The 25777-nt window shown below is 37.5% G+C and overlaps 1 long non-coding RNA gene across 1 annotated transcript in view; it reads right to left on the bottom strand.

Moving 5' to 3' along the window:
- Positions 1 to 220: 220 nt before the first annotated feature.
- LOC134425488 (uncharacterized) overlaps positions 221 to 25777 on the bottom strand; it is a 107536-nt gene continuing 81979 nt past the window's right edge. The window contains exons 3-5 of the long non-coding RNA XR_010029694.1: positions 6391 to 6460; positions 2588 to 2629; positions 221 to 645 (exon numbers count right to left, since the gene is read on the bottom strand). This is a non-coding gene — a long non-coding RNA (uncharacterized LOC134425488). The remainder of the gene's footprint in view (positions 646 to 2587; positions 2630 to 6390; positions 6461 to 25777) is intronic.

Raw genomic sequence — 25777 nt, forward strand, 5'->3', positions numbered from 1 at the left:
TAGAATTAAAGCTCTGGCTAAGGTTTAGAACTTTCCACTAACAATATATAGACAGCTACCGACTTGATCACAGCTAATCTATTGCCCAATAAACACCACAATAGCAGCAAAGTTTCTTTTATTGTAGGGTACTAAATGAACTTGGAATTAATGTGACTGATATGCAGAAGTGTGAAAGGAACCAAAAAGGGATATAAGGGTGCAAAAAATGCATGGAGGAAAACATGAGAAAGAAAAATACCACTAAAGGAAAAGCAAGCACCACCAACCAGCAAATAAAAAAAGTACAAATAACGGGAAAGAGCACAATTATGAAGGTATATTAATTAGAATATTGAAAACACATTCATAAAGAACTAGTATCACGCACAGCAGATGGCCTGAGGGCTGTATACATTATCATGTAAAAGTTACAAATGTAAAGGAAGAACTAGCGTAAGTATAAAGAAATCACGTTTTAAGAAAAATTAGTTTTCATATTAAACAATTTCAATACTTTTTAAAATGTGCTTCAGTTGCTGATAAACTGAAAAATGTCTTCAAAGTGCACAAAACTCATCTGCAGGACTCCAATGCCAAAGTCGGGTCACAGTGGTCAGAAAGTTGTGTAATTTCCCATCTCTTACACGGGGTGGCACAAGATAGCTGGAAATCCATCAAGTGTTCAAATTGAACCGAGAAAACAAGCAAACAAAAGGTCAGAGCCAACTACTGGGGAATGTTGAATAATTATGTTTTTAAACATAAGATAATTGCAAATATAAGCAGTTTCTGACATGAAAGCATTACCAGAGAGAACAGGCTTGAAGGAATAAGGCTCTGTTGTATGCATTTTGTCCTGTGCATAGGGAAAATCAACTGTTACACAATTTTGGGGTCTGACATAATTGACAATTAACCTTTAAATAGAAATTAGTCATCAAAAGTAGCAGAATACAAAACATTCCCCTTTTTTATAGTCCTTTCACATTTTACATATTAGAAAAACATTTTCTAGTAATCTAAGAAAACCCTATCAACTGGGTGGAAATATCTCCCTTTAAAGTGGTTCAAGCAACAGCTCAGAAATGTTGGAAATTGAAAACATTAATTTGAAAGTCTGTCCCAGTGGGGGTGGATGTGGAGACTGCATTTGTGCAGAATTCCTCCTTGCCATTTTCCCTATACAGGAAATCCAGATACTTTAGTGTGGGTTTTTTTGCAGCTTTATTTTGCCCTTTTTGTAGTCCATAAAAATAATTTGGCTCCTGCCTTGGACAACAGTGATATGAAATGACAAGATCAACATGTTTGCAGCTTTCAGATACCTGGATAAGAGGTAGGTGCTGTATAATATTCTGCTTCACTTCTGATATTTCTGTCATCTCCTCTTTAAAGCCATTGTGTTACACTCAGTTGTCCCACTGCAATGACAGCTGAGTTTCACAGTGTTGCATATCATGAGCTGTTATTGATCCAACAGTCTGTGTCCCTGTGTTCTCTCTTCCCAGGTTTTCTCAACTACTTCAGCTGCAGCTCACAATGCTGTAGTGGATTCGTTTTTAAGCACTTTCACTTCATATCCCCTAACACACCCCTCTGGTGTTTTGTATTTTCCATCTCTGGCCAAGTTCTAAGCCAGGTCTACATGAAGGACTTGTGTTTGGAATTCAGCTGCAGAAGTACAAAAATAGAATGTGCATCCTTCTAAGAGTCAAACAAAATCCCCCACATTTGCTATTTCAAGGCCATAGCTATTACCTCCACACAACCTACTGATCCTCTCTCTGTATGATTTTCAGAGGGTTTTATATCTTTTTCTCTATCAGAGAGCATCATAGTGTGTTGGCTACAATCAGCCATACTGGTGTGAGAAGAAGAAAGAACCAGTTTGCTATGCATGAGAAACTTTCTGTCTGTGTTTGGAAGGAAGGGGATGTATAATGATTGTTTTGTTTACAGAATTTGTTTATGTCTTTAAATAAGATTTCTGTGTTGCAAGTGAAAGGTACTAAATACATGACTATTCATACCATATTTGCTAACTTCTATCCCCTCAAGAAAAGTGAATATTAATCCTGAATTGCATTTTGGCTGAAAATTGGGGAACCTATTAATTGTGGGACTAAGGCATAAAAACAAAAGCAATAGATCTCTTGCATCTCCTTCCAGGTAGGTACCACTAGATAATTCCAGTACAGCAGTAAAATTGCAGAGCAATGTGTGATTGTATACCATTAATTCAACATTCCTAAATTTGTACTGAGAAGTGTGCCTGTCTCAGAAAAGGGAAATAGTTAGATACAGATAACTTTTGTTTTCTGAGGTTATTTTCTGCATATTTATTTTTGACATGGTAAACATTCTTACCTTCCTGTGCCTTATAAAAATGTCTGATCTTTTCCATTTGCAGTATTAAAGTCTACAATAATGCTGTGTTAATAGAATTTTTATCATATTGTGGTCTAAATCCAGTATCAATTGTGAATGACTCACACCAGGAAAATGTTAAGCATAATCAAAAAAATCTGCAGCTTCCTTGATACGAAACAGTTGAGTTCTCAGTTTGTGTTTCTGTGTGCTGTGATGGTCAGGCTGTGATTCCTACCTGCATGCAGGATGGATTCAGTTCAGCTCACTTCAACAGCTCCTGCAAAAAACCACAAAACACACGAAGTGCCCTGTTACATGGACAGAAGAGATCTCTGCTGCTTGAGCTTGAGGGGAAAGCTGGGTACAATTATATATTCTTTTAATTATTCATGACTTGGGTCTGAAGTGAATGTGTATACATTTTTCACTTATTCACTTTATAAAATTCAAAACTAAGCCCAGGAGCAGTTTTATTCTTGGCAGCATGACAAGTTTCCTTTCCTCAACGAACCAGTCAAAGGAATTGTTCCTCAGAGAGTTTGTCATTCTCACATATCCCAGAGAGGCAGGAGGGAAGCTGGCATTCATTACGCCCCTAGTCACACATGTGTGTGTGCTCTCTCTCCTCTCTGACTGTGACAACAAGCCCATCTCAGAGGACTGTGTTTATCTCTAGCATGTGGTTTCATTTGTGTAGCTGATTTGCAGTTCATTAATCTAGAAGGCATTGCTCAGCTCTGGGAAGGACGATGCATCCATCCAGATTCTGCTTACTCCCCCCTCTACCCCTGATGCAGCTCAGTTCAGAGAGAGGGAATTTGTGCTGTTTTGCAGAGCAACTACAGCTAAAGCAGCTCAGAAGCCAAAAACTGATGTAAACACACACCAGGAAATTGTTTTGATCTGGCCTATCAGGCTGCTGGCAATGCACCGTGCTTCCTTGGGAGACATGCAAATTTATGGGACACAACTTGACATGATTAAGGCAATGCATACAGAATAGGTAATTGCCCTTTGGCAAGAGAATGATGTCAAGAGCCAATGATTCTTTACATTCTTGGCAGAGCAGGTAGGATCATGAAATTAGGGGCCTCTTGGAGATTCATTATAATTTAGGTGTTGCATTGGGTATTTTTTAAATGATGTTTTCCCAACTTCTACATGGTCTTACTATTAATTGTTTGTCTTGCTGGGGAGCCTAAGAACAATAGTCAATTTGTAGCCTTCAAAACCTAAATCTGTATCTGCTGATATTATGACAGCTTATGATAGCTGTTGAGTTTGGAGACAATAACAACAACAGAAGAGTTAAAATAATGCCACAGGGAAACATCAACTTCTGCTGCTTACTTACAGCAGTGGGGTTCTTCACTTTGAAATTTAATTACCAGAGATACTGATGCTCCTTGTTGGCAGACATGTGCTCAGAACTCATCCACATGCCTGAATGGAGTCGGATTCAGCTTGTGTCAGGGTTAATGAGAAATTACTGATCACTACCTGGGAATTTGGGGGGAAGAATGGCTGAACTTAAGGTGAAAGGCTCCATATCCTATTACTACTCCCCTGAGCCTGCCTAGCAAATAGCTAACTGTAATGTCTTAATTAACCATGTGCTAGAATCAACCTTATTCTCCCTTGCAAGCTGTACACATTGCTGATCACATTAAGTGGGCACACAGGAGCACAAGGCAAGCAGGCTGGGGCAGTTGTATTTCCCACTGCATTGTAGAGCAAGGCAAGTCTGGTGGCACTGGGAAGATGCTGGAATGGCACCCTCTCATTTAATGCAAACAGGAGGAAGGAAATCACACTCTCTGTGTGCTGGAGAACATTTCCCTTCTGACCCCTGGACAAGGCAGGCCTGTCTTGCTAATCTTAACAGGGGAAAGCATTGCAGGGGAACAAACTTGTAGTAGGAGCACAAAGTATGGAGCTGTCACCTGTCACACATGTGCCACACAGAGGGCCTGTGACACACAGGTTCTGCTCTGAATGCTCCCCAGCCCCAGTGCCAGCACAGCAAGGCTGTGCCAGAAAAGAGCCAAGTGTGCTTGGAGTGTGGTGTGTTCTGCCTGGGAACAGCTGGCACATGACTCTTCAGGGACTTGTGCCATCTGGTACAGACGAGAATTTATCGTGTTACATAGCGCCTTTATCAGAAATAGGAATTTGGAAGAACATCACAAAGCTGTGATTAGTTTGCTGGTTCAAATTTGACTCTTGAACTACAAAACTACTTCTAAAAAATCACATTCTCAGATTTGTCCAATACACATTTAATAAGTACTTGATTTACTAGGTTCTGCTGTTTGGATAACTAAAAGTGTGGAATTAAAAGGCTGTAATTTCTTGACATTTTTTAGGTCTAAAAAATATAGTACCAAAGTTCTTTTTAGAGTTAAAATGCTCCAAATTTGGTTTTTGCCATCCTTCTCCATTGATACACAACTTTGACTTTTCCTCTACTGATACCTGTCATGTTCTTCTTTAAATTAATTTTTAGCTCTCTATTGCTTCATGTATTAAATGCAATTTTTGAGGTAATTTCTATCTAAGCTTTCTGCATCAGGCCCTTTGTGGCCAAGTTTTTATTCAGGTAGAATAGCTGGATTTTATCCTGGCCATTAATTTTAATTTTCCAACAGTATTTTTTGAAGATTAGCTAAATTAAATCATTTTTGCAATTAGTGTCAAATTAATCCATAATGGAAGGTAGATAACAGCAGAGATGAAGTCTCTTAGATTTTGACAGATACCCTCATTGGGTTTAATGTTTTGTATAATATCTCCTTAAGTGAGGAAAGAGCTTGCCTTGATGACTTCCCTCCTCATGCCCAGACTGCTGGCCACAGAGAATAACTCTTCTTTTTCCATTTCTGCATTCTAAGAAAGAGTGCTGTTAGCCCTGATTATAAGAAAAACCATTTTTGCCTTAATCAGGCCTTATCTCTGGCACTTGAGAGCTGATGGTTGCTGAAGATTGTAACATACAAAGTCTGTCACAAAATATAACAAAAACAAAACACAAAACCAAACCCACTCAAAAATCCCCCTCTAGCTTGATTTCATAGGGATAGGTGAAAAGAAGTCATATGATTAATCTGACCAGTGGAAAGCAAGAAATAGTAATCTCCAGTAGGCAAACTAGTGGAGAAAAGGAGGCTGGAAATAGATTAACAAGATCAGTCATCTTAGGATCAATTCTGGATCAACAAGAGTTAGATCTAAAAGTACCTGAAAATCCTAGGAGTTTGTCACTTAGACTGACCAAAATGAAAGAAAGTAAATACACTTGTATTTACATTAGGGCCACTGGAGTGGGGTTATGGATACATCTGTGCCCAAAGTGCTGTAACTTGTGGTATCTGTTTCTGAGCAGCCCTTCTGCTCTGTCCTGGGACTGAACTCAGCTTCAGTTTCTCCAATGATTAAATGCTTACTCCTGGCTGCTCAGGGTTCTCAGACACTTTTTTTTGGATTTTTTAATAGGCAGGGACATTGATGTAATGGTTCATTTATCCTGGCTTGGCTTAAATGATTGGTTAAAGTCAAAACTTCTTTTTGTGCCTGATCTGTCCTCTCTGAATTCAGTGGCTGTTTTGTTTCAATTAGTAGCATGTTTAAAATGACTAAAAATTGGGAAAAGATTAATAAGTTTTAGAAATTATCTGTTAAACTTGAGAAGACAAGTAAGCAGTTCTGCTGGGGTAAAATTAATTATCATTTTTACTGCTTTTGGATGAACATTCTTTGTGTACTCTGTAAACATACTTTGGGCTTAGTCATACCCTACTAGTCTAGCAGAATTGCCAGAGAACAGTAGTAGAGCTGGTGACCAAAAACCAAACAAACATAAAACCTCAAGAAAGCAGTCCATCTTCCCCAAAGCCCAAACGTTACTTACTGACATCACAGGAAACACCCAAGCTTTGAGGTGCTAGGGCTAAACATACAAGATACATGTGGGTAAAATTAAAGAACTGAAGTATTTATGCTGAGGGTTGGAAGACCTTCAACAAGCAAACAAGATTTTACCTTTCTGCAGTTGTGAAGGCCCCAGTTCATGCTGCACCTCAGCTGTTGCAGCACTGGCTGTCAAAGTGCCCTGTTGGGGAGGATGGAACAGGAAAGCCTTATAAATATGATTGCCTGGCAAAAGATTTTGAGAACATAGAAACTGTAAGTGAGATTGAAATGAAAGCAAGTTTTGAGATCCCTTAGTTACTGAACAACTGGAAAACAATGGTGTGGCCAGCCGAAGGTAATCCCCTTTTGATGAAACAACACCCTCTGCTTGCAGACAAACCCAAGAGTCAGAGCAGACCCTGCAGCTTGGCAGATGGGGCCCAGAGAGTAAGATTTAGGGTTTAAAATGTAACACAGTATGGTAAAGTAGTGATTCTTATAGGTTGTATGTTAATGTTATAGGATATGCATGCTGTGGTAGATTGGTTGATGAGAATCTGAATATTCAACACTGAAGATGATTTATTGTATTGTAACGGGAACTTCGCTCCCTTCCGTTTCTCTTCTCGCGCTCTCTTATCTCTCTTCTCCCTTATCTCTTTGCTAGCTCTAGCGCTCTTCTTAACGCCCTTCTCTTTCTTTGTCTCTTTGTCTTCCCTCTGCACTTCTTCACCCCCTCCTTTCTACATGCTCTCTGCTCTTAAACCTTTGCCGTTGACTCTCTTACACTTTAAGCCTCTCTACTCTCGGGCCTGCTCCGAGCTGTGGCTGGCAGCTCCCAGCAGGGCCCTGCACCCAGGCCCTTTGCAATGAACCGAGAGTTCCACGACCTGGCTGCAGAGATCTCTGGTCTCCGTCCGTCCCGGCCGCGCGTGACCCCCGTCACTCCAACAGACTCTCCTACAGACTCCCCTACAGCGCCCCAGCCCCATTGCACCTTTCTGGCAGAGGCTGCCCTCCTGTGACACGGGGTGCAGAGCAGAAAGTTGGCTACTTCTCCTCTACCATGGTTTCCAGCCTGACTTACCAGAACCAGCTCGCAGCTGTGGCAATTTCAATTAAATGACTACATTATTAGGTTAATGAGTAAAAGCTGTTTTCGCTGCTTCTAGTATGGAAGCACTAACAGAACGAGGGCTCCTCATAACCACTCCTGAATTGGAGATAATGAATCAAAACCTTTTGGGTGCCTTTGCAATTGAGACTGACATGCAGAAAATCTCAGTGTAGTTTTCAGTTCTGCTCCTTTCATGGCTTTGGTCCAAGATCACAATCTACTCTGTGGTTCCTTATTACCTCAATTCACAAACAAACAGTGTAGGCTATAAATTCTTCTGTGTAGGATGATGTTAAGCTGTTAGTTTTGTACAGTGAAGCCTTGGCTTTCTCTGGAGCTATTTAATGTTACTGTAGCTTCAACTAACAATGCCAAACTATTGATTTAGGGATCATAGGGATCATTTAAATTCAGTGTTAATAATATTTGTTCAGCTTTACTCTGTGTATGAACCCCACAAATGAGGAATGCTTCCAAGTCCTTGAAACTCCTTCTGTGAATATCCTCTGGAATATTTAAGCCTTTCAATTTACTTTGTGTAGTGCTGAATGTGTGAGCTCTGCAATTAATGAGATCTCTGAGAATGGGGATGTCTCCATCAAATACTGTTTCTTGTAAGGTTTGCACTTAAGTGCTTGCAGGGACCTGACTGTCACTTGTGGGTATCAGTTCTCTCACAGACAGAGAATGGATCTCAAATTCTATAGAAATGGGACACAAGGAGTGCTGTTAAAAGTGCAGCATTTTGCAGCCCAGTGTCCACATAGAAAAGTCAATCACTTCTACTTATTGGCTAGAATATTTGGAAGGAGATTTTTCCTGAAAATCTTTTGCCTCACTGCTATTCACTCTAGGGAAGCAAAAATCAATGCAGATTTGGCTAGACGTGAATTTTGTTAAATTCATGGTCAAATTAAATGTGAAAAGCACTCTCACACAGGACAATGTTGGGGCACCATAAGTGCCATTAGGAAATAAAGACAGTAAGAGATGCATCTGTTGGGTACCACAATCTTCAGTTTATCCCTCAGGCATGCAAAAAAGTTGAGCAAACCAGAAAGAACCTCATGTAATGGAGCAATCTAGAATATTGGCCTCAATTTCCAGTGCATTTACAAACTGCTATTACTAACTATGACTCATCAAGATTAAAAAAGGAAAATAATTTAGTCAGGGCTGTTGTCAAGTCAGTATTTAATGTTACTTTTTGTATTTGCTGTGATAAGCAGTAAAATTTGCACACTCCTTGATAAATCATTGTTTAGCAATGTCTAGAGGGTCCAGTAAATGGTTTGAAATTGCCACAATGTAATAAATGGTTATTTGATAATGAATGAAATTGTTTGAAAATACTGTTAAAGTGTCAAGTTTTAACATATAGAACATTAGTCAAAAGGAGTGCAAACATGGAAACCATAGTGACACTATAAATATACTGCAACAAATGCATTTATTTGTACAGGGCAAATAGTAGGTGCTGTATACAAACCAGTATAAATTGATATATGAAGTTAATTTCAATCTGTAAAAGTAATTGCATTGGTTTAACTTATTTAACTCTCCTTACAGTAATATTTATAGCAGAGCAAGAAAGTAAAGAAATAAATTATGATAAATAGATAAAATACATAGGAAATGGGAATTGTTTTCCAGTTTAATTATGCTGTCACATAAAATTATCACAGAAATACACTATGCCAACCAGAAGAATACATTAAAATCCCATTATGCTGTGCAGAATTGGCTGGTTTGTGTTGCTGTTTATTCCAGAAACAGCTTCTCGTCTTTTCAACTACCATGAAATTTACACTTTGTAAAAAAAATAAAGTGGTGAAAAAGGACAATAAAGGCTGTGCCAGCTGATGATTGACCTTTAGAACAGAGGTGGGAAACAAGAATGTCATATCTTTCTCTTCAAGAAAAAATGTGACCACCAGTAAAATCTGAAGAAAAAAAATACCCACTCAAAACAAATAATTTTTCCTCAGACACAATTCCATCTGGAGAGTTTTCCATGGCTATGGCCTCCATACAACATGCTCACATACAGTGGTGATGGGGCATTGTTATCTGTAGTAAGAGCAGGACCAACAAGCAGTCAAAACATTATAGCAAAAAACCATTTGAATTCTTCATCTACACCAGATATTTGTGGTTTCCAACTGAAGTTTATACTATCATTTCTTTTCATGATGCATTATTATGTGTAGTATTTTTTATCTTTTTGCTTTCAAGCAACAAAATCACAGCCACATCACAGCCAGAAAAATACATGGATTTCTTTGAAGGGAACTTCGCTTTTCCACTCTGTTTTTTTTTTCCAGAACATTTGAAGCTTAGTTCAATTGAAAAAGCTATCTGCTATTTTGTACATTAAAAATACTATAATGCTGTAGTTAATGCTAATAATATGCTGCATTATTTTGACCTCTGAATGATATAATAAATTTTGCTGGTTTTTTTAAATTTGCAACTTCCAAATCTGAGTGACTAATTTGGAATTGGTGCTTTACTTAATTTAAAAAAAGAAAAAAAGGTATTACTCTTTAGCATTCCAGTTAATATCTGGAAAATATATTATTCAGAGATTGCAAATTCAGAGGAAAGTTTTTAATAGATACTTCCTTAATTTTTTTAATCTTATTTTTTTTAACATAAATCTTTAGCCTCTGATTGACGAGTTTGATCAATGAGGATAGGCAATACCCTAAGTAGAAAGGAAATCTCTAGAATATGAAATACCTGGGAAGAAAGTACTGTGTGCAAAACCCAGAATTTAAGGCAGCTTTCTGTGTAAGATGAGATTTAGGTCATCAAAGATACTGCTAATATTTGCCATACCTCTGTAAATTAAATGATTGGACTAACTCCAAAACTTTATGCCAGCTCCTTAAAATTATGTGTATGTGGCAAGAATGATTTTTTAAAGCTGTCTATTGCTATAAAAGAATGGCTATAACTAAAGTAAGCTATCATTAGCTTTGGAAAGGAGCATTTATTATACTTCAAAATGGCCTGTTATTTACAGTTCTTATTATTAAAAAAAATTGAATGTGGAATGCATTCAAATTTCCACAAAGTTATAATACTGTTAACTTGCCTTCTGACAGCAGCAAATTATATTTTGGCTCACAGGAATGATTTATATCTTTTACACTATCACATAAGCATTTCAAAAGGACAACATCAGTGCACTTTTACACACCTTTTTGGGATGAAGTGCAGTTCAAGCTAATAATTATTAGTAATTAACATTAGAAGTATCACAGTAATGAACAAATAACTGTTAGAAAGGCACACACACAGAGTAAAAAGAACTAATTATGTCCATCAGATTGAATTATCAACTATTTTGCTTTATGCAGGACAATATTTATCATCAAAACCATGCAGAAATACTCAACAATAATGTCCTAAATTCAGTGTGTTTCTCTTGGGTCCTTTGCACTTCCTCCTTAATTATGGCCTCTTGGATTCCAGTGTGTCCTCAGTGGGCTCAGGAGAAGCACAACACAAGCAGAATTCAGGACCTTGGGCTGCACATGAAACTGAAAATCAGTAACTTCCAGGAGTAAATGGAAGTGTGGAGGTTTCACTTGAAATTCCAGTAGTGGCAGTTCTGTTCCTCTTCAATGGCATAACAGAAGTAATGATTGACTTTAAAAGCATTTTCTAATGTCTGGTATTTGTCACCTTCCTATGGCAGGCTGTTAATGCTACTTTCCATCCTATGTTATATACTCATACCTTCAGCAAGAGCACCAAGGTCCTCTTGTCTCTGAACATACTCCTCAAAAGACAAAGAGTTAAACAGAAGTAAAAAAACTATTTCCCTTGCTAGTTTTTTTCATTTTCTAGAAAATTAAACTACCTGTGTAGAGAATCAAGAATTCTATAAAAGAAATTCACTGTGGTGGTTGTGGTATTTTAGTTTTGAAAAATCAGGACATTTTAAAGTGGCAGGTGTTGTTATAACAGAACAAACAACCCAAAATAAAACTATCTTCAGAAGTCAGGTACAGAACTGAATCTCCCAGACTGAGGAACTATTTATATTATTGAGCAGGTGACCACTCAGTGCTTAATAGGAACTAGCAATTAGTGTATGTAAATCAGCTAAGACAGCAGCATCTCAATGGCTGTTCTGCACAGAGGAATAGTTAATTTGGAGGCGTACATGTTTCCAGTGCAGATTTTAAAAAGTCACGTTTTCTACTGCTGAAAACCTTAATACCTATAACATTTGTTGTGCATTTTATGATTATTCTTAATGCCCTTGCAAACATATGTAATAAAATGCTAACAAACCATCATCTTCTACTTAATTATGTTTATCTAGATAGATAAAGTTGAGGTTGGGGAAGCCTGTGGTAAAAATATTGTTTCCCACTTGGCATACATAGACAACATTTACAGCTTAATTATTCCTTGTAATGCTGTAAGAGAAATCTTCCTGTTAATCATACTCAGGAGCAGAGTTGATTAAAAACAGTTGTGGGTGGAGTTTTTCTGTTTGGTTTTTTTGGTGTTTTTTTTTTGTAGTGAGGTTTAAAAAGTATGTTGACTCACAGTTAAATCCACCTCCCCTCCAGTAGGGGATTTAAATGTGAAGCTTCATTGGCAATTACACAGGGAGCTTCTCTGAGAATGATGAAGCACCTTCTATAAGACAAGACAAATATCTCAAAAAATTAATGCTATATTGCCTTCAGAAATTGTGCCTATGGAAAATATCAGAATAATTTGTCTTAATTAAGAGAAATACTTCTATATTTCGGCAACCAAGTACAAGAAAAATAGAGGTCAGTTCTAGAAAACCACTAAATTCCTACAAACTATTTGTGTGCACAGTGATGGCCACATGATTAAAGACTGCAGTTTACATTTACTTGTACTTTTCAATTCTGCATTTGGAATGTTTTAGTAGTGTTTTTCAAAGCCAAATCTATGGCAATGGTCATGGACCACTAGACATTAAAAGCAAAAATCAGAAATTGTGTCTTGTGATACAGTTGACTCTCATTGCAAAGATAGCCTAGGAAGTGATTGCTGAGAATCATCAACCAGCCTTCATTATTTATTCTTCAGCAGTGACAGCATTCAGTGCAGTGAATGTATTAAAACCAATCACACTTAATTTGTGGAGTAACTCATGGAAATGCCTCCTTTTAATGCTGCAGCTGATGATCTCCATAGGCATAAGATATATCAGCCACTGCATTTGCAATGGACAGCTTGGCAAAAGAGCATTGGCATATCTGTCTTGCCTCTAGCCAGCTGTGATTTGATTAATTTCTGTGTTAACTAGCTAACAAATTCCTGTCTGCTGTGTGTTTGGAAGTAGAGACTATGAAAAGTTATTCCCAGACTACTTTGGGGGAATCTTGGCATAAAGTCTGCCTTAGTTGCCTGAACACAAAAAAAACCATCACATTATTTTGAAGGGGTCTGAATGCTTTTTCTTTCCCCCCCACCTCCCATATGGGAGTAAGCTGTAGTTTGTTAAGCCTTGGTAAGAAAAATAAGAAAAATATACCTTATGTACAAGTGTTGAAAATCTGTTCAGTGAAGATATAAGTAGAAAAAGCCTAATTCAGAATCCCATACACAATATTGCTGAAATATCATTTATCAGCCTAACTAAAATGCTGCAATAATAATTTTTGCATAGATTTGAACTTTTACTTCCACATCATTTATGTAAACTTAGTAATTTACTAGGTGACCATTTGCTTTCAATTTTCTGGGCATCGGTGTAGTTCTTGGGTAGCCTATTATGAAATGTTAAACAATTACATTAGGAGGTTTAACAATTAGATTAGTAGTTACACAATTATGTTAGCAGTTCTTGAGGATATATTTGGGTTGGAAAAGACTATACTTTGAGAAAACAGCTGGAAAAGTTTTTGGTTTTTTCTTGAAAAAGAAGTTGTGAGAAACAAGTCAAATACTTATTTCCATGGCTCTCTACAGATCACTAGGCTGCAACGTAGAATCTTAACAGAAAAGAAGTAATAATTGATACTGACCAGTCACACCAAGGTATTACACAAAAGGCTGTGGCTTGTTTTCTGATATAATGGCAGAAAAAAATTGGCATACATGAAAGTACAGTGATTTTAAAAGTGCTTTTAAAAACTGTTTCCTTCATGAGAATTTGTTTTATCAGTGTAAAACAATTGGTACTGATCCCTATACACATCAAGGAAACTTTTTACTTCTCATTAAATCATTATAAAGATGCAGAAGCTTTTAATTTTTTTTCAGCTAGAGACATTCTAAATAAGACCTGCTTTGAATATCTGAATTATTTTAATGTGCTTTTAAAGAAATGACAGAAAAACAAGGAAAAAAATTAAATTTGAATAATGAGCTTTTAGGAGAACTGGTTATGATACTGGGTGATAGTATATATGTAAAAAAGGTAAATAAAAATAAATAATATAACACTGACATTAACCTTGCCACATAAGGACTTAAAGCTTTGGTAATTCAATATAAGGTACCAGAGAGCCAACTCTCAGCAAGAGAGGAAGCAGCAAACTCATTACTGATCATATGTTCCCTTCAGATCAGTGCCTTTCCACACACTGATCAATTTTTAAGCAGAAGAACAGTCAGAACTGGCCAGTAAAATCTATAACAGAATATTCAGAGGCCTGGAACTTAATGTTTTTTAAACTTGACTCAGAGAGGAAGAAGAATTCAAAAATAGTTTAAAATTATTTTCTTTCTCTGAAGGAACTTAATATGTTAAATGAGGAAAATACAAAACTCTAACATGTTAATTTGAAAAGCTGAGCCTATATTCCCCAAATGAAGTCGGTCTGCAGACATAGCCCTCCTTATTTAAGACATGAGAATGATAATTAGAGTCACTCTCAAGGAAAGCTCTTAATCACAGCTTACAGTAGCTGATAGCTTGAAATACCTGCCTGACCACTTCCCTGCAAGGGCCTTTCCTGAAATGAAAGTTAACTTGTGATGATCACATGGAAAGTCTCTGAATAATTTCATGCCTAGTTATAGTTCAGACAACATGAACTCTCATTTCCTACTCAGTTTTCACATGTAAAGGATTTCATTGAACTGTGGGATTCTGGTAATAGTGGGAATTTTTCAGTTGATGACATTTGTATCAAGAAGCTTATGAAGCATCATTCAGTGATGTCTGCAGTACCTGTTTAAAAAGATCTGTGCAAGCCCAGAATATTAGAGCATCCTCTTTAAAAGAAATTCAGATATTAGGAAAGAAATTTTAAAATTTGTGAATATAGACTAGTTAATACCATCTAAGAGGAGAAAAGAGCTTTTTAATATTTTGGAGTCTCATAAAAAGTCTCCTGGCAGATTTAAAAGGTAAAATCTGGTATGTTTATACTGACATTATAATAATTTTCTCTCAGGACCTGGATCAGCATTTAGCAAATATAAACAACTACAGTATGAATATTACAGTTTCTGAGTTTAACTTACTCATTGACTGCAACAGCTTCAAAAAAACCTCACACATTCAGCACTACACAATGTTTAACCTTTGTTGGTGATGTTTCATTGAAAGCCTGATATACATATACAATCAACATATCAACAGCATCTGCCTTCAGTTATAGACATTGCCTGTTGTTTTTCCACTTTTATCTTTACCCAGACCAATTTTCCATTAACTTAATTAATTGTGTTTAAATTTGACAATTTAAACACAAAATAAAACTTTAGGATTAAGCCATTGCTCTGATAAATCCTACTAAATTAAACTAAAACAATTTTGTTATTCTAGATCTGGATTAAAGGCTCTGACACCAAAGGACAGCTTGATGCTTCAGTTTAACCTTAGGCCTATAGCCATAATTTTGTTGAATTTAAAAATGGACACTGCATTATACTCTAAAACCAAAGCACATTTTACTTAGGGTGTAAGTACTACACATGGCTTTATCAAATTCTGGGCTAATTGCACTGCTGTTATTGAAATGCATCTAGGCTGTGTTTTTACATTTTCTTACCCTGTGTAGTGGTAAGGCTGAATAATACTAAGAGAGCAGAAGCTGGTATAATGGGAACCTTCTCCTTTTTATAACATGAATAAAACGTTATAAAACATTTATTAAAAATGCTATGGGGAGTCTTGGCGAATTTAATGTCTAATGTCAAGCTACAGGAATGAAAGGTATCATCCAATATTTGCAAATTATATGAAGTCCTTAGCAGTAAGCTTAAGTGAAAACTTAAATATCATTATCAGAAAGACTATGGTAAAAATTTTTTGTCTAAGTCTATAATAAAATTTTAGTTCACAGAGCTGTAAGTCTAGAATGTCTGTCTTGGCAAGGTCTTGTCTCAGTCCTTTGCTCTTGAGACAAAAGTTCCTGTTATCGCCCAAACATGGCTGATATTTCAGACTGATATGTGGGTGATATTGGCAGAACGTAGAATGCTGAGATTTCCTCACCTTTCAAAGTGATTTATATGTGAGCAAGGTGAACAGAATATAGTGAACAGGGTGAACATGGTGTTGTTTATAAACTGGAATTTTTGATCTTGACGCAGTTCTACACTAAAGACCAAATAGAAATGGGCACTTCAGGTAGCAGCAAATTTAGAATCAAGGCAGGGGGGGAAAATATGCATTTGAGTGATTTGCACAAAACCTAACGGAGAAAAAATGCCCCATCACTGTTGAATGAATATTCTATCAAGAGTGCTGCCACATTCTGTTCTACTGAGATTAACTTTACCTGCTGAATGCTGTGAAATTTATTTCAGTGGCCTATGACCACCATATATCAGCACCCGACCCCTATCTATATAAAACAATAAGCATGATCTTAAGGCTGTCTTAAAGGCTGTCTGAGAGATGTATATTTACTGACATATAACCTGACTAAAGCCAAACATCATTACCCCTGTGACTGATTGGAGGGCAGTCATAACTTAACAGTTTTATTTCCCTTCTACAGCTGAGCTCCTTGACCACGCTGGCTGAGCTGACATGGAATTTCAAGTCTTGTTACCAGCTCAATGGTTCTCTTATTTAGAAAAAAAAAAAAGAAAGCAGGGGGAGGGGAATGCAGGGAAGACTGGAAAAGAAAAGGCACCTCTTCATTTAGGTTCTCCATCTTGATCATTGCTGATGGGCTATCAATAATTTCAACTTGGTTAAGCAGCTGGCTGAAGGTTAAATAAATTCTGCCTGTTGTTTGCATGAATCATACCTGAATTTAAAAATTTTAATTTGAAGCAATTTTTTTTTGGTTGCTCCTTAGGAAGTTCTTATAGAGTCCAAAATAGGTTTAAAAAGTTATTGTTGTGGAGAAGCACAAGAACAATATTAAAGTCAATGGGGCAAAGAAACTACACTTTGAAATCTCTAAAAGGAAATGTAAAGGTATGATAAAGGCCTCATATATGTATATACACATTCCCCAGTTCAGATAAGAGCAACAAGACCAGAGGTCAGCAGCAATCTTCCAGTGAAAAGGAATTTGCCCAATGGCTTTAACAGATTGTTAAAATCTAAGAGCTGTCTGCTGATTCGTGAATGAGCCATGATTTTAAGAGAAAATAAAGTGGCTCATGCCGTTTTGCCTGCACTAGGCTCAATTGTCTTGTGCACTACTATTTTGACAACCAGAGAGTTATTTACAGCATGCACAGCTATCTACACATCTCAGTACTAATACTCTGTTCATAATGCATTCTGTAGACTCAGCATTCCTCTTATTTGCATCAGCATTATTGTTTATTTAAGTATTTACTTCTTGGGAGTATTCCTGTTCTGTTTCAGTAACAAAGCTCAAAGCCCAATATGAATCAAATACACATGCTCTCACATTTAGCTGTAGTTTGGTGATTTTAGAGCAAACACACTCCTTGTTACTGAGACACAAGAAAATGCACGCTGAAATTTGTCTAAAATAATCAGAATAGTTAGTGACTTAAATAGCAGGTGGTGTCCTGTTAAAGGAGGAGGAGAATTATGTTTATAGCTGCTTTGCCTCATACAAGTTTATGTGTATAGTCTACTTTTCCACAAGAGTCGATTTTTTCCTAATTAAATTACCTGCATTTTCAGTAGTTTGCAGAGAAAGTTTGCAGTAGAAAGGCAGAGAAGTGATTCAGAGAGAGGAGTCAGATTTGGGTCACAAAAGGGCTGCCAGAGAAGGACTTTAGACAAAGACACAGAGAGAGAGGAAAAGGGAAATGGGTTCAAACTGAAAGTGGGCAGGGTTAGAGTAGATATTAGGAAGAACGTCTCCCTGTGAGGGTGGTGAGGCCCTGGCACAGGTTGCCCAGAGATGCTCCATCCCTGGAAGTGTTCAAGGCCTAGTTGGATGGGACCCTGAGCAGCCTGGTCTGCTTTCCCTCCTTCTAACTGTACAAATGGCATCATGCATGAAACTATATTTTTTCCAGCCTGCATGTGCTTATTCACTGAAGTCTAAAATGGCATAATTTCTGCCATTTGATTTGTCTTACAGTGAGAGAACAGAGATGGGATCCAGCCTTCTCTGTAAACTTTCCATGGGGCTTCTCAAACCACCATGTGGATTGTTAACCTCCTGTTTCTTCTCTGGAGGGCAGCATCCCCATGTCACACCAGAGGAGCTTGGAGTCACCACTCCTCCTTTTGACCTTCAAGTGAAGGACTTGCAGACATAGTAGTCACCCTAACTCAGATGCAGATTGCTCCAAAACAACATTTTATAGCACAGCTTGCCCTCTAGCTTAACATTTTGTAGCTCCTGCTTCCCAGTCCTACATAATGAAACATTTCAGGGATTACCGACTACATAGCTGGTGTGCTTCATTGGTTTTGAGACAAGAACACTTCTTTGGCTGTGCTTTGTCCTCACACTTCTGGGAACTTTAAGAAACAGAAGGAAGAGGATGCCCCTGCTCAAAGAGTTGTGCGAGTTAAACAAACAGAAACCCCAAAGTATTTATCTTACCCCTCCCTCTTTAACAAAAAGCTTGATATGGATATCTTCCTTCAAATTACTTATGGTGAGTTAGAGTCATTGAAGAGTTTGGGTTGGAGAGGACATTCATAGATCTAGCCCAATACCCCTCCAAGTGAACTGGGTTATCTTCTACCAGATCAGCTTGCTCAGAGCCCCATCCAACTTGACCTTGAATGTTTCCAGCAATGGGGCATCTACTGCCTCTCTGGAAAATGTGCTGTGGTTCTTCACTACCCTCATCATAAATAATTTCTTCCATATATCGGGCCTGAATCAACCCCCTTTTAATTTAAAACCATTATGCTTACTAAACTTTAAATTGGGAAAAAATAATTTCCACTATAAAAATAGTTCCTAAGTTCAATCTAAAACTGCTAGTTGTTCATCACTGTCATTTATGTGTCTGTCAATAGCTAAGAAAATACTGTCCTAATAAAACAGTAGGCTACAATCAGCTATTAATATAATTCAGTGACTTGGCAAAAGCCAAGTGAAAGTTGTTCATTAACTCACATATTTTTACAAGTTACAGACACATGGCAGCAATCTCACAACAAGGATATTAACTGGAATAAAGTTATAAAACATTTTATGGAAGCAAAAATACACACAATCATGTTTTATTAATGAAATTTCAGTGCTCATTAGAACTTAGAAATTTCAGTGCTCATATTCAAATCCCCCTGTTCAGCTTACCCCAGAGAGAAGGTACTCTTAGAGAGAACCTCTTACTTAGAGAAGGCCTTGTTCCTTCTCTAAGTCCAGTGGACTTTTGCCAGGTATGATTAAAGTAGAAGGATAGTCAAAACAATTGAAAATTTGGAATGTGAAAAAGGTCTGTTACCAATTGCCTCTGTTGGTTGCCATGAAGGGAGCGGGAAAAAAAGAAAAATGTTGTCACAGTCTTCAAAGTTTCATGAAGACACATATGTGAGTTTGCAGTTCTTAGCAAAGCTTCTGCAAAAGCATCAGGTTTTGGTTTTTTAAAAACCCTTTAAGGAATTAAAAGCCAAGTATTGGTATCAGTTCCATACTGACTGAACATAAATTCTTTGTATATGTTACAGAGATGCTGGAATTACTGTCAGCTTTTAGGACATTGTATGTGCATGTAAATATATGCACACTATATATATATATATGCTATATATAGATAGACAAATACACACACACACAAATACACAAAGTGATTTGCAGTATCAGTATTGTCCCACGTAAGCAACTGACCCTAGTGCCTGATTGGAAAAACTGTCACTTCCAAAAGAAACCAGTACTGAGCAATGGAACACAGAGGGATCACCTCACTACAACTGCACAGCTTATCTGTTTTTTTGGGGTTTTCTCCTTTTGGGAAGGCTACTGTGGGGCATTCATGGATTTCTGACAAATCAGCTTCTATCCTGAACTTTCTTATACTTCTGTTACATCCTGAGTGATTTTCTTTCAAACAATCTTGTTGATCATAGAATCTCAGAATGTTTTTTAAACGTAATGTTTTAAAACTATTTAGCAATACAATTTATTGATATATCTGTAGACAATGTCTCTTTTCTGACTGAATGCTATTTCTTTGGGCGTTCACACCATGTAAAAACTTGCAAAGTGTATTAGCAGAAAAAAAAAAAGTACATTAAATACTTTTTTTATTTCCCCTGCCCAGAGGTTCTTTGGCAGGGAAGATGCTCTAATTCTCACCTACCTCAAAATTAGCAATACATTCTACATGTAAAGAAAACTGTTAACCCAGGAGTCATAAATCAGATTTATTGCAAGAAAGAAGAAACCCTGTTTCTCCATCAGATTCCATTTTTCTCTAACAGTCTCTCAACTGTTACTTTGATAATGTCTGCTTGATTCGGGATCTTCCAAGCCACATTATGTTCATCTGATGGTAGAATTTATCTTCTCAGGCAACAAATTTGGAGACCAGAATTTATCCACCAAGAGATTTAATTCCACTGAAGGGTAAATTAAGGTGGATTTGTAATGTCTTTGTTTAGCCTAAAAAATTAAATATATTGAAAAAGTTGAAAGCAGATTTAATTTAAAAGAAAAGTAAGGCCATTATATAAACAGCAGCAGATCTCATCCAGAATATGTCACATAAATATCATACTATCAAACAAGAAATGTAAATTATCATACATACTCTATAATTGAAAAGTGTATTATACATTAGTGAAGTCACCCATTTATCTAATCATAATCAGTTCCAATAAAATCTCATTTAGGAAAGTTGAATGTAGTTCAGGGTGGATGGTTATGAGGATATCACTCATGTGAGTATGCACCGAAACAGTTTTGAAAGATAGTTTGTATACATAGAAATCCAATTATTGCCTACCTCATCTGAAAGGAACTTTCTCTGATAAGGGCTAAAACTGTGGCATTCAGAACTACCATAAAAGTAAAGCAAGTACACTGAGCAATGGCTTTAAATGTTTTTTAAAAAATGTGTACACCAACAAGACATTTGCAAAAGTCAGTACATTAAAAATCCATGTTATTCTTGTAAGAGAGGCTTTAAAAGCAGAGAAAAAACCTGATATGTCATTTGAAAGTTCTGGTGATTTACAACAGACTGGATCCAAACCTCTCATGATTGGTTATAAATCCAACCTTTCAGCAGTAGAAGTTCTAATTTACCAAACATTTGCAAGTCTGTTGCAAAAGGTGCTGAAGTGCAACAATTTTCTATCTCTGCTACTCTTCTGCTGTAGCGTTTTAGGTAAAAAAGTCTCCAGACAGGAGAAATAAGTGATTTTAGCCGGTTTTGTTGGGGTTTATGTCAACAAGCTCAATAATTTTCCTATTCATAAATTGCAAATGAATTATGGAAACATTTGCTATCTGGATTTCAATAACAATGCTGGTGACTTAATCCAGCAATAAATTAATCTGAATAGAATGTATGTCATGACTGCAGCAGAAGAAGCAGTTCATGGTGAATATGTGATTTGGTATCATGAGCGCTTCTGAAGTTAGCATGACTGTTTCTTTAATTTTGTTTCTCTATTTGTTGTTCAAAGCTGCTCATCTAATTAATTGCAAAAATTTCTCATAAACTATGGATTATTTATTATACACCTATCACTCTTCCAACATTGCTGCCTCAGCTAGACTGATTTTGTCTCTTCTACATGCTCCAAAATTCAAACTTTCTAAAGAGCTGGTCTGCACTGCATTGTGAATACTCACATGTGTACATATGGATGGCAATATTTACATGCAGATACATTCAAACCATTTGTGAATTCAAACTATTATGGCCAATAGCATAAAGTTACAACCCAAATATCTACATGTCTTTGCTAAATGGGCTACAAGAAGATAGAAAACAAACTTGAGAAAAAGAATAACCATATATCCTCTGGAATTTTTTTGGTACTTACTATGCTCCAGGTATCAGTACCCACCAATAGCCATCAAATACTGTGATTCCACCATATTTCTTATATTGTGTTTTGTTTGTTTCTTCACAAAATCCAGTGGATTCTGAACAAGGGGCTTCTTCAGAAACCCATGGGGGAAGAAAAAGCTATTTTAACTACCCTGGTTTTGCAGCTGTAGCTAGCCCTGATTTGCTCAGCTAGATGTGCAACCATACATAGATGCAATTTATCCAATTTTAATAATTTAGAACAGACTAGGGCACTTAGAACAAAACCATGATGATCCACGGGAGTGATCAGGATACCTTATTCCCATTTCTATGTTCTGTTGCAATATTGAAAAGTAGGAGAGAGCTAATTTACAAGTTTACAGTCTGTTTTTATAAGGGAATTACCAAGGAGTTTTCAACCACATGTAGATGGAAATCAGACTGAACACTATACTTGCAAACATTTCCTGTGTAAATTGACTCTTGACTAGATATTGGCCATCTCCCACCTCTCTGCACCTCTTCAATTCCATGAAATGTGGACACCTCCAAAGTTCCATATGCAGCTCTGTAAGAACTCACTGTGGTATAAGTAAGAACTCACTGTGGTGTCACTCATTTCCATTTCTAAGTAGGTTTGATTGTGACTTGATTGACCTGATCCAAATTATCTGCTGTGCTCACTCTCCAGCCTTGAGACCATCTATGCTGTTGTGACACTGCTGGGAGATGTCCTCTGCAGTCACTCTGTGATCAAACCCAAGTGAAGCTGAGAAATGCTATGTGCCTTTATATATCTCACTTCAGAGATCCATCATCCACTTCTCTCCCCGTAATCCTGCTCTTCTTCCTGCTATTTTCTTCTCAAACTGTAGGAACACAGAGCACAGGTGGAGGAATGACATGCCCAGCATTTACAAATACTGCCTACAAACCCTCTGAATTAACAAGAGCCTGGGGCTGAGCATGTGGAACTGCCCAGGGAAGTAAGGTGCACTCAGATTACACATACACCTGCGAGGATAATTCTTTCTCAGCTCCACTGCGTTTAAACTCACCCACCATCACATAATTCTAATGACAAAACACAGCACAAAAAGGAGATCTAGCTCATCTCTCCAGAAGATTACTGTTCTAGAAGGGGCAAATAGCACAAAGAACTAGATGGGTTCCCAACATAAATTTAAAGAGAAGGTCAAATACTGCAAGCTCAAAGGCTTTTACAACTGAAGAACTATGTCTAGTGAGATTCAGGAGGTGACAAGGTGCAGGAGGAATGCTACACCCAATATTCTGTACCTAGAATTTCATTCCGTTCTCTGACTGTCCCAACTGCTTTAAGAGATCATCTTCACCTCAGTCTGTAAAAAACAGTGTTATTAATGTACTGGTATGAGGACCAACTCTTGTAACAATATTTTAAAAATCCACTGCTTAATATTTTGGTATCAATCCTATAAGATTCAGCTTGACAAATGCTATGAAAGGCCTTGTGGGATCTCAGCACCTCAGGACGGAGGTGCAGAGTGGCCGAGACCACCCTTGGGGGGCTCAGGAGTCCTGGAATGTTGCCAGAAGTGTCTGGTGGCTGGACTTTGATCCTACACAGGAGACGACACCTGTATGAGGATGGGAGGATTTCACTGGGGTAAATGGTGAAGGGATAAGTTAATTAGAGTGTAAAACACAGGGTTTAGGATTTCTGTACAGGGGGGTCTAAAGAAGTAAGATGGAGGAATTGGGGCGTGTCCTGTTCTTCTTCTTCTTCTTCTTGGCCTCCATCTTCTGTGGTGATGTTGGCACTTTGGGATTAGTTATTACTAAAAGTGCACTGGTTAATAAGGGTAAAAGGTATTGGGGAAAAATAATAAATATTGTATACGTAACTTCGAGTATAAAGATAAGTGACCGCGCCGGGGGCTCTCAGTGTGCCCATGGCTGACTTGCTGTGCAGACCTGTCGGGCCAAGAGAAAATCTTTTAGATAAACAATTAATAAACACCGAGACCGAGAAAAGATCTGAAGTCTCTCCTCGTCCTTTGAAGCGCCGGCTGTCCAAGGCCACCCCGGGCCTTTCCAGGCCACCTAAACAGCCGAGAAACCGACAAGGCCTCACTTGAAAATCTCGTTCACTTTGAGAACTCTAACACCCATTCCCTGGAGAACTTGATTTTTGCAGTCCCAACAGAATATGTGAACTTTAAATTATTTCATTTAACAAAAATAAATCTACAGTAGAAGAAAAAATCTGTAAAGTTATGAAGAAAGCTAAAACCTGCTTACTCTTCTCCTTCCCAGTTCATATCATCTAGCTTAAACCAGCAGTGAATTATTTTGAAATATGTTGGGCTTTAGCCAGCAGTTTAAATGAATATATGTGATTTAGTTCATATTTTCAGGCCTCTTTATTAAATACCTCCCAGTTCCATCTTGCCTAATATTTGATCCAGCAAGTTTAATGACCATTCCTTCATTAAACATTACAAGCTTTTTAAGACCTTGACAGTGCTGCATTTCATCCTATAACCTAGTGCTGCTACAAAGTCAACATTGTGTGCCAAGTTAATCCCTCGTGTCCACTAATTATGTCCAGTGCTGCAGCTTCTTGGGTGAGCCTGAATCAGTGGGGAAGTGCAGGATTTCCAGGCCAATGGATTCGGCACTCCAGCTATATCTCATGTCTTGACACTAGATGTCAGCGAAGGGTAATTGTTGTCTCAATTTAGAGGCCAGCCTAGGTAGCTGCTAGCAACCTCTGTTAATGTTTTATAGCAAAGGTGAAGTATAGCTTAATACAAGCATCTGACATATATTACAATAAAAAAGGATATAGTTGTCTAGTGTTTTTAAAGTCAGTCATAAAAGATGAATAATGATGCAGTTTAAAGCTAAAAGACAGCTGCCAAGCTGAATGGCTATGATGGATGTCTAAACACCCAGTGTAGAGAAAACCTGTTCCCTAGAGACCACCATCCAAAAAATTAATTACTACGATTCAGCATCTTTAAATGTGCCACTTAATATACTGCCACCATAATTAAATTTCCAGCCCTGTGACCTTGAGACCATTTCCTGAGATAATAAATGAGATCAAGGTTTAATCAATGCAGATGCAAGTAGAAACTGTCCGAGGAAGCACAAAACCATCACAATGTAGTCAAGGTCAGGAAAGAAAAACCAAGTGAAGCTGCGAGTCAACACTAATTGCTTTCTTATGATAAAAGATGTTTATTTTAATTTGCTTTATTTGCAAACAGTTCCATTGTGTACTCTCTGACAGCAGCTTTTAAACTCTAGCCACAGATGAAGTCAGTAGAGGGCATATTTGTCTCCTTGTGTAGATAAGCACTTTCTGTAGCAAGCCATATTTGGTTGCACACTGAGATCTGATGGCTCATCACACATCAAACAATACAGAGACAAGAAACAACTGACTGCCTCAGGTACACTCCTTTCTCTCTGGTGCAAGAAACCAAGCAAAAAAGAAGAGACTTTGGGTAGTGATATGGAGATGTGAGGGCTATTTTATGTCCTTTTGAAGTTGGAGTGACACAAGGGGTATGGCCTGACTTCTACTCTTGGACTGTATTAAAATGCAAAATCAGATGCTGTATATACATGTACAAGGTGTCTGGTAAATACAGAAGTAGCTGCGTTTATATATAAAACCACCAGAAACATGCAACACCACCTAGTAGAGGACCTATTATTTTGACAGAGGTAAATATTGTTGGGGCATTCAAGTTAATGAGTTGAAGTGAAAATCTCTGGAACTGAGCCAAATCTCCTTGATTGTATGCTCTTAGAGAAACTAGAAGCAGCTGATTATGGGGAGGGTCATATACTAAACAAAAATAATGTAACTTTTTGAGACAGCCTTGTTTAGAGGTAGCCTTCCTCTAATTCCAACAAGTCTAGGATGGAAAAAAGTTTGTGTTCTGATATCTGAATCCTCAGAACCTGAAAAAGCATGGAAGTCATCAGTAACAGACAAGAGACTATGAAACAATGCAGACAGTACATCTTTAAATAATAGTACTTAGACATACTGTT

This window comes from Melospiza melodia, chromosome 15 (assembly GCF_035770615.1).
Source record: "Melospiza melodia melodia isolate bMelMel2 chromosome 15, bMelMel2.pri, whole genome shotgun sequence".
Taxonomy (NCBI): Eukaryota; Metazoa; Chordata; class Aves; order Passeriformes; family Passerellidae; genus Melospiza; species Melospiza melodia.